This window comes from Nelumbo nucifera, chromosome 3, assembly GCF_055504915.1.
Source record: "Nelumbo nucifera cultivar China Antique chromosome 3, China Antique-T2T, whole genome shotgun sequence".
Lineage (NCBI taxonomy): Eukaryota > Viridiplantae > Streptophyta > Magnoliopsida > Proteales > Nelumbonaceae > Nelumbo > Nelumbo nucifera.
The window spans coordinates 2,844,404-2,853,486 of record NC_142651.1 but is presented as its reverse complement, the minus strand read 5'-3'; the positions used below and the strand labels follow the sequence as shown (position 1 = coordinate 2,853,486).

The following is a 9,083-nucleotide window of genomic DNA, read 5'->3' as shown; positions in this document are numbered from 1 at the left end:
CCTTAAAATAAGGAATGCCAAATGCAGCTCGTCAGGTTGCCGGATGGTTTGCTCATTTCATAACATCACTTTCAGTTATGGCATTCCAGGAGGATATGGGATCCAAAAACCAGATCAGACCGGATGGTTGGATCATTTGACTTGGAGACTGGTATTGGCTCTGGGTCCATTTTTGGGCCCAAAAACCATTTGACCCAGGAACTGGTGGTTAAAGCAGTTCCATTTCTAGGTTGTTTTTTAAAACTATGATTGAATGCATAGTTCCTATGGGCGCCCCACAGCATATCCCAAATCGTGTTTTGGGAACATCTCCCAATGACAAGAGAGATGTTTTCAATGCACGCTGAGATGTACATACAGGGCACAAACGTGGGTAGCAATGTCATCAAAACAAGAGATGTTTTCAATGACAAGAGAGATGTTTTCAATGCACGCTGACACTCGTTTTTCTCTTTTAGTAGGGTGGTGTTTGATGGTTCTTAAATCTGATGGCTGATTTTTTAAAGCTTTTTTCAGGTTTTAATTGTTTTTTCAGCATCTGATAACTAGCTATTTTACTATTTTGCCAATGGAAATAGACTATTGGGGTTCTTCCTCTGCTGGTGGCCACTCATTCATCTACTCTCTCTCTCTCTCTCTCTCTTCCTTGGCCTTATTCTTCTCCTTAGTTTTCCTCTCTCCGTCCCTATTTCTCTTCCTCGACCCCTTCAGTTGACTAAGTATAGCAGTCATCGTTTCTTTTCAATCACCAAACATCACATAGCATCATTAGTGTTGATGCACAAAATGCTTGTTGAAGAAGACACAACAATAACGATAATGGCGGAAGACAGTGATCTCTTTTATCTTTAGAGAGTAGAGAATTTGAATTGGGTTTAAAGGGGCAACACAAGTCATTTTGAAAAGTTGTAGGAGTATTTAGGATTTCAAACACAAGTCATTTTGACAGTGTTCGGGTTTGCATTTTCACTCCCGAGTCTCGATCTTGGGTGAGTCTTGGACAGATGTTCATTCCATAGTTCCCAAATACCAATGCAGCAGGTCTCTAACTCAAATTCAACTTCAGACTTCAGAGTTCAGACAACGGAATAGTAACATTGAATCCGGATTCCAGATGCTGTTTCTTCCTGAGTCAGGTATCCTAATTGTTAGAAGGTAATCAATTTAAACCGAGTTATAACAGTAAGCCGGTGCTTCATCTTTTACGTGGCGTATTTCAATTGGACCGTAGTAGATGGTCAACGACTTCGCTTTTTTTGGGTAAGAAGGTCAACGACTTCACATTACTGTAGTAAGTTGAAATGTTCGAATTTCGATGCCCAAGTTGAATGTTCAGTTTCTTTTGATAGGCATCTGGACCTACGTATTGACAAAATTAAGAATTTATGTTTTGAATTCTATTCTGTAAATATTCGGTTTAAACTCAGGAAATTAACTTTTGTTGCTCCTCTAAAAGGCTAAATCTGATATATATTGTTATTGTTATTGAGAGAACAGTCCCTTTTGGCTCTCCCCGTCTCCTTGTATTCATCTTTAGTTTTCAATAGAATCTTTTATCCGTTTAACCTATCCAGATTATTTGACGTGAACAAGCAAAACATCTATTGCATTATGTGCTATAAAAGTACTGTATTGTTCATATAGCTTTTAGAACAAATTAGTTTGGCCTTACACGTGGCCCAACAACTTATCAATCATGAAATTCTTGAACATTTTCCTCCCTACCCCATCAACCTCATTTCCTCCATTTTCTCCTTATTCAAAATGAAAACGGTAGATTGAGGAGTTGAGAATCCATAGCCATGTGTCTGATGCCCACGGGCCAATACATCTATTGGCCCCACATGTCTCACATGCAGTCTAAGGTGGCGTTTGATAAATGTGAGATCTGAAAAATTAAAAAGATATGAAAAGTGTCTAAAAAAGGAGCTATGATGCTTTTCTATTTTTTAGATACCCTGAATAGATAAGGTTGTTTGTGTTGGATCAACCCTTTATCATCTGAAGTTCCTAGATTTTACTATTTTACCCCTAAAACAAACTATTTGACAATTTTGAGTTCAATTTAAACTATTTTATATCAAATAATTTATAAAATTCAATATAATATTGAAATAATACAAATAAAAATAAAAAAAATAATAATTTAAAAATAAAAATAACATAATTAAAATAAAAAATAATTAATGACTAAAAAATACTTAAATAATTAATAATTAATACAAATTAAAATAATTATTAACTAATAATTAGTAATTAATAAAAAATAATTAATAATTAAGCTGGTTAAAACCTAAAGCCAAAACATTTTTGAGCCCCAGAACACAAAGCCTAAAATTTGGACATTGAAGGCACAAAACCTAAAGCTTATCCAAATTCAACCTAATTTAAGATGGTTTCTGCAATTGATAACAACGTTTTAGCTTTCAGCAGTACAATAAAGATCCAATTAGGAAGAAAAAATTATAATGAACTAGTAATCTGAAAAGCAAAAAAGAAAAGAACTGTGTGATCTACCTATCGGGTGGGGGCGGGTGTTATGGGTACTTGTGTAACCCCATTAAGACTTAACGATGTAATGAGTTGGTCCATAACCACACTATTGGATGGGGACATGGGAAAAAGAAGAGGAGTCAAGAACTCGAGATTCAATAAACAAAGTATGATGTTTTCAGATTTAATAAACAATTAAGAGATTTAATAGTTAAACCTAAACAAACCAAACAAATCAAACAATTGTAAATAGGAAAGAAGAAGAAGAAGAAGAAGAAAGGAAAGAAGGAAGGTACCTTTAAAGAAGAAGATGCCTTTGCTAGGTGCCTGGCGCAATTATAACCCCTGAAAAAATGAAGATTTTACGAGGAGAAATCCAACGTTTGACAGAGAAGAAGAAGCAAACATGAGAGAAAAAGAAGGTCTTGCGGCCAAACCTTTTGCAACGAGCGGAGAGTTCTTTCATGTTTGAAACAAAATGGTCTAGGTTTTTCGGGTTGGGGGTAATCAGGGGCATCTACGTGTCATTTCAAAAATGTTGGGGGTACTTTTAACTTTTTACTAGCTCTAAATGCATCTGAACGTGTTAAGAGCCAGACCGCACGCTTTAAGTTTCAGATCAGAAAATGAGATTCAAATCATTTTCAGACGCATAACCAAATGGGTCTCATGTCTGAAAAACAATCAGACACTAGACATCTGAAAAGTGTTATCAAGTGCACCCTAAGATTCGGAGTGACTGAAAACCGTGGGTTGGTCAACAATTTCCGAACTACTTACCAGTTTGTGATCTACTCATTCTTCTTTTCTTTTTACTTTCTTTCCTTTTTTTTAGAACTTTATTTTGTGCCAATCATCTATGATTTTCGAACCACCATTGACATAGATGGTTGGACCTTTCGGCCTAAAAAACATCCAGGCAACTGGTTCGATTTCCATCCCAAATTGGGATTTTGTGAAAAAAAAAAAAAAATTGGTCAGTGACCCGCTGATTTGGATTATCAAACAAGAAAACATTGCTTGCTTGCAACACTTGAAGCTGTATATACAATCTTCAGTCAGACCAATTGGGGAATCGGGAGAGATGATGTGGTCGATTCGATTCAGACGGTGCACAAATCAATTAAAGTATTTTTTTTTTAATTATAACACGTGCTTATTTTCGTCCAATCAAAAACGAGTACACGTCTCCCCCCACAACACCCCATACCACATCCCTGCTGTATATTAAGAATATTTCTCGATAATGATATCATTAGTTCCGGTATTATATATCGGGAGATGTTTTCAATACATGGTGTGGGGCGGCTCTCAGTGAAGCGGAGATGTGAACTCATCAAAAGATAAGCCAGAAAAGGTCTTAATAGGGGCACGTTGTTGGAAGATGTGGAGAAGGGTGGGTGCCCCAACTAGTGGCAGTGGCAGTGTGGCACCTAACCTACAGGAATTCAAGATTTCCCAAGTCGGTACCTCCCTTCTTTGAATGGTCTACGTCTACCAAATCCCACCCTCACGAGTCATGACTAAACAAGCAAAGCCGAGGGGCCAAAGACGTAGTACTGGACAAGTACCAACTACCAAGGCCCAAGGCTTTCTCCCTCTCACAAGTCCCAAACATGCTACCCATTTTCCCTTGACCCCTACTGCCGACGCATTTGACCGAAGTCGATATTTCCAATTCATGGTGCAAAAGGCTGTACTAACGGTGTTAGCACAATCTTTGTGAGCATTGAAGCCGATCTCCATTTCACCCTACACGTCCCCTTTCCTTCCTGGTCTGTACCCTGTTGATAAAACCAATATCTCAATATTTACGTTTACACTTTTGGTCTTGCAAAATCCCGTTCTCTATTGGAGGAGTCTTCTTGAGAAATTGATCTAACAACAGTTTCTAATCAACCGTTACAAACATTCCTTCTGTTGATTTGGCTAGAAAGCTTTGTGTTAAAATTCTACGGCAAAACCAAAATGAAAGAGACCCATGGTTCTTAATCTAAGGCTACGTTTGGGGGACATTTTAAAAAGTGCTTTTGCGGACCCGGCAATTAAAGGGCTTTTTTGTATCTTGGCACCAGCCGTTGAGCCCTAGTACTGTGTGCTACACCGAGAGTTGGGCTTTTTAATGGTGTTGAGATCTTTTGCCAATAAAACATGTGAGTTCGGCTTCAGTCCAGGCACGTTATATATGCGCAGCACTACGATGCGCCATGCGTCTTTTGATTCGTGCGTTGGCTTAATACGTGCGAAATGAATTAACGGAGTCTTTCCTTCATGCCGTTAGTTTCTCTGCCTTCTCATCCATTCCATCCCACTTCCCGCTCCAGATTCATCGGACTCTGCAACCGGCGGCAACCAACAGTTATCACCGGCGACTATTAACACCGGCAACCGGAGAAAAACCTCAAATATTTTGGACTCTACCCTGATAGAAGCTAGACTGTTATCACCGATGACTGATAGAAGCTAGACTGTTATCACTGATGACTGATAGAAGCCGGATTCCTCCTAACGGTAATCAGAGTTCGGATTCGCCGACCCTTGCTGAACAAGCAAGAATGGAGGATTCTATGGAGAAAGAAATGCAGATTGTAGAGTAGAAAACCTTGTATTTTGTATACTTTACATATTTCTGTTTGTACCCTTTCCGCCAAAACCCCTTTCCTTGGCTTCATGGTGGATCTTGTGAAGCTCCCTTATATTCCTTTCATCATTGTCCGACAATCACAGCATTCGCGCTACCTGAGCCTGAAATTAACAATCACACGCTAAGTTAATAAACTGGAGGAAGAGAAAGAAGGGCAATACTACAAGTAGTAGGTAGATAGTTGAGTACCAACAGAACTTCTTGATCGTCGGGAGAGAGGGAAGTGGTGCCGAGAACGCGGACATGGAGAGAAGGGGAATTGGGGGGATGGGAGATGCAGACGAGAATGGAAGTGGTTTCATCAGAGAGTCTCAATGGGCGCTGGAAGATAGGTCTTAGTCATGGGTCGCACTGGTTCAGCGCCACCGTGAACAGTCCATGGTTGCAGACGACATTCTCCAGATTGAAGGTTGAAACCGACTCCCCAAGCGGCAGAGTGATAAAACACGAGACAACTGACGATGACACCTCCACTTCTTGTTTCCGGTGGCCATCTCTTATCTCATGGACTCTTTGTCCATAGAATCCTCCATTCTTGCTTGTTCATCAAGGGTAGGCGAATCTGAATGATTACTGTTGACAGGAGTCCGGCTTCTATCAGTCGCCGGTGATAGCAGTCCGACTTCTGTCGGGGTAGAGTCCAAAATACCTGATGGGGTCGCCGATGATGGCTGTTAATCACCGCTGGTTGAAAAGGGAGAGAGTGAGAGTGATTGGCGACGGCAGAGTCCGGTGAGTCTCGAGAAGGAAGTGGAATGGAACTAAGGAGAAGCTAACGGCATGAAGGATAGACTCCGTTTAATTCATTTCGCACGTATTAAACCAACGCACGAATTAAAAGACGTGTGGCGCGTGCTCATGTTGCAAGAACGGTGCGCGTATATAGCGTGCCTGGACTGAAGCCGAACTCGTTTCAACCAAATGTAAATGTATTGAATCATAATCCGATTGTATTTGGTCAAATTCGGATCACTTATGTTCGGATTTTTTTATCAAATCAGATTGGACAATAGGAGCTGATCGAATTCGGATCGTTCCTTATTTGATTCGAAGATTCGACCCCATATATATATATATTATATATTATAAATATAAATATATAATATATATATGTTATTTATTTGTTTATAAATATATTTTTATAAATTTTTTATATTATAAATTTTTTTTATAAAAAGGATGTATATATATATGATGATGAAAAAAATTAAAAAATACTTGTATTTTTTGTTTTTTATTTTATTTAAGTTAATATATTTTATTTTTCTTTTATTAATTTATTAATTTTTAAATAAAACAAATTGGATTGGATTAGGTTCAAAAATCTAACTTATCGATAGGATTCGAATTCAAATTGAATCCTATTAGATCTGATTGAATCGGATCTGACATGATCAGAGTCAATTGGATGCATCCCTAGTTCAAACACTCTATCAACTTGATCTAACACCGAACATTTTATTATGAAACTGGGACTCACCATATAAGTGAGACCCGCCATGTATGAAATGCGAGATATGAAATTATGTTGGTAGAGGATTAGAACGTGTGTTATTGGCAGATGATCCGGACTCTTTTTAACGCAGTGCTCGGGCCATTGACAAGTAAGTGCTTAACCACACTAGAAACCAAACATGCCCTTTCACTTGCTGTTTGACCAAATGCACTTATAATACCTTTCCCAGATGAAGCCTTGACATATTCGCATCTCGAAGTTGGAGTTTTGCCTGTTTTTAGAGACTTGTAACGTAACCCCCCCCCCCCCCCCCTCTCTCTCTCTCTGAGCGTAAGTGCATTGTGCATAACTGCATCTGCATGTGCGTTACTTTTGAAAATATGTCGGCGGCACGTTATAATCTAAGAATCTGTGATTACGTGGCAACTTTTAGTGGCTCTAAAGTGCAGCAGAGCATTCGTGCATGTCCACTTGACTCACACCGCAAAAGATTACCCGATTATTTTATTTAATGGTGTAACATGAAAAAATTAATTTTACTCTTTTTCTAGTAGACTAATTGTAATCTTAATTTTGTTTGGCAAATCGGGATCAAATCGACACCACCCACCCCGACGGTCGAGGATCTAATCTATTGTTTATTGTTCTCAATTCTTAACTCTATAATCACCTAAATTTGACTTGCATTTCAAACATTTTTACTGATTAATTTCAATTTTTTTCTTGTTTGATCAATCAAATAATTAAACTTATATCACTTAATTACACAGTACTGAAGAGTCAATTGTTAAAGGGAAGTGATGGGTTAGTCACATGATCACCCTTGATCTCAGGCCTTTTCTTAGTGACTTCAGACTGAAGGAAGAGATCATACAGGAAAAAAAAAAACTAGTGTAGTAATAGTTAATGGAATCAAGAAAATGCTGGTTCTACCGCTTTTTCTCTTTTTCTTTTCCTGTTTTGTGTTAGGGATGTATTTTCAATTTCTGAATCGATACCCTCTCAGAACTTTTTAATTCGGATCTGGTCCAGTAGTTTTCACATTATTTAAGATGGGTTTCCTAATTCAACACTGGTTGGGCTCACCTGCAGGCTCCCCAACAAGCAGATTCAATTCTATGACAATTCACAGAAGCGCCTAGCAGCCGGCCTAGATGTATATATCCAGTTTTAATTTCCCTGGTTTAGTTATTTGTGTTAAACAATAAAATCTAGATTGGAATGCATTCCAATGCAAGTCCGCTCATTGAGATTTGAGACTAGATGAGGCAAATCATAGATGCATGGGTATACATTATACCAAAACCAATCGACTGGTAAATCCAAGCTATTGTATTTATCAATTACCAGTTTTAAAACAGTAGAATTCATAAAAAGAAAGTAAAAAACAATGCTTATAGAACACTTGATGAGACAATATTGCTTCATGCCTTTTGCGTTTTAGGGTTTTGTAAAAGTAGGGCTCTCAATGCGTCAGTTCTAGATTGGACCGAACCAACCAATTATATATTTATACTGATTCTGGTTCTGGGATTTTATGAAGATTAATAATAATTGGGTCAGTCCGGTTCTTACTTGTTTTGAACTAATTCAAACCTGAACATACATTTGTCTAAATGTTTCCTAGTTTTTATTTTTTATTATATTTTATGTCTAAAAGGGTAAGTTTGATAGATAATATATATATATATAGGACAACTTTAATTAAAAAAAAAGACTCGATCTATTAAGATTGTATTATGAAAAATAAAATTTTAATTTATTATCTATATAAATAATTATATTGATCAGTATATAATTGGGTGTATTGGTTAGACTAATTATCCCGATTGTTAATCAGAACGGTTTTTGATGAGGCAGATTTGGCCCTCCAGTGAAATTGCGACATGTGGCACCTCGTGACAACTAGGCAAACACCCAGGCAACAACTTACCAAATTGGTGTCCCACCCGGGCACCGGTCTGGCCGGCCTGACGCGGCCTGGCGCGACCTGCATGCGGCCTACGGGCGGCTTGCACGCGGCCTGGCGCGGCCTGCATGGCCTGCGCGACCTGGCCGGATCAGCCTGGCACATGATCCGACCTGGCTGACCTGGCAACCCATAAGACGCCCACCGATGAACCATAACGGCATACCCCGCGAGCTCGGTAGCTCACCAAGGAGCTCGGCAAGGAGCTCGGTATCTCACCAAAGAGCTCGCCAAGGAGCTAGGCAGCTCTCCAAGGACCTCGCCACCAAGGAGTCAGGCAACTCGGCAAATCTCGCCACAAGTAGCTCGGCATAGCTCCCCCGGGCAGCTCGCCACTTGTAGGGTAGCTCGGTACAAAAGAGTAGTTTGGCGTATCGCAGGAAGATCAGCCTGACAACCTGGCCCAGACACTGACCCGCCGACTGACACGGGCGCCGACCTGACAACCTGGCCCAGACACTGACCCACCGACTGACACGAGCGCTGACCTGACAACCTGGCCCAGACACCGACCCGCCGAC

At 39.5% G+C, this 9,083-nt stretch overlaps 1 long non-coding RNA gene across 1 annotated transcript; it reads right to left on the bottom strand.

Moving 5' to 3' along the window:
* Positions 1-4,324: 4,324 nt before the first annotated feature.
* On the bottom strand, positions 4,325-6,243 carry LOC104592806 (uncharacterized). Its single transcript, XR_734452.3, has 2 exons — positions 5,327-6,243; positions 4,325-5,238 (listed from the first exon to the last, which is right to left on the bottom strand). It is a non-coding gene; the product is annotated as an uncharacterized LOC104592806 (long non-coding RNA).
* Between the last annotated feature and the right edge of the window lie 2,840 nt (positions 6,244-9,083).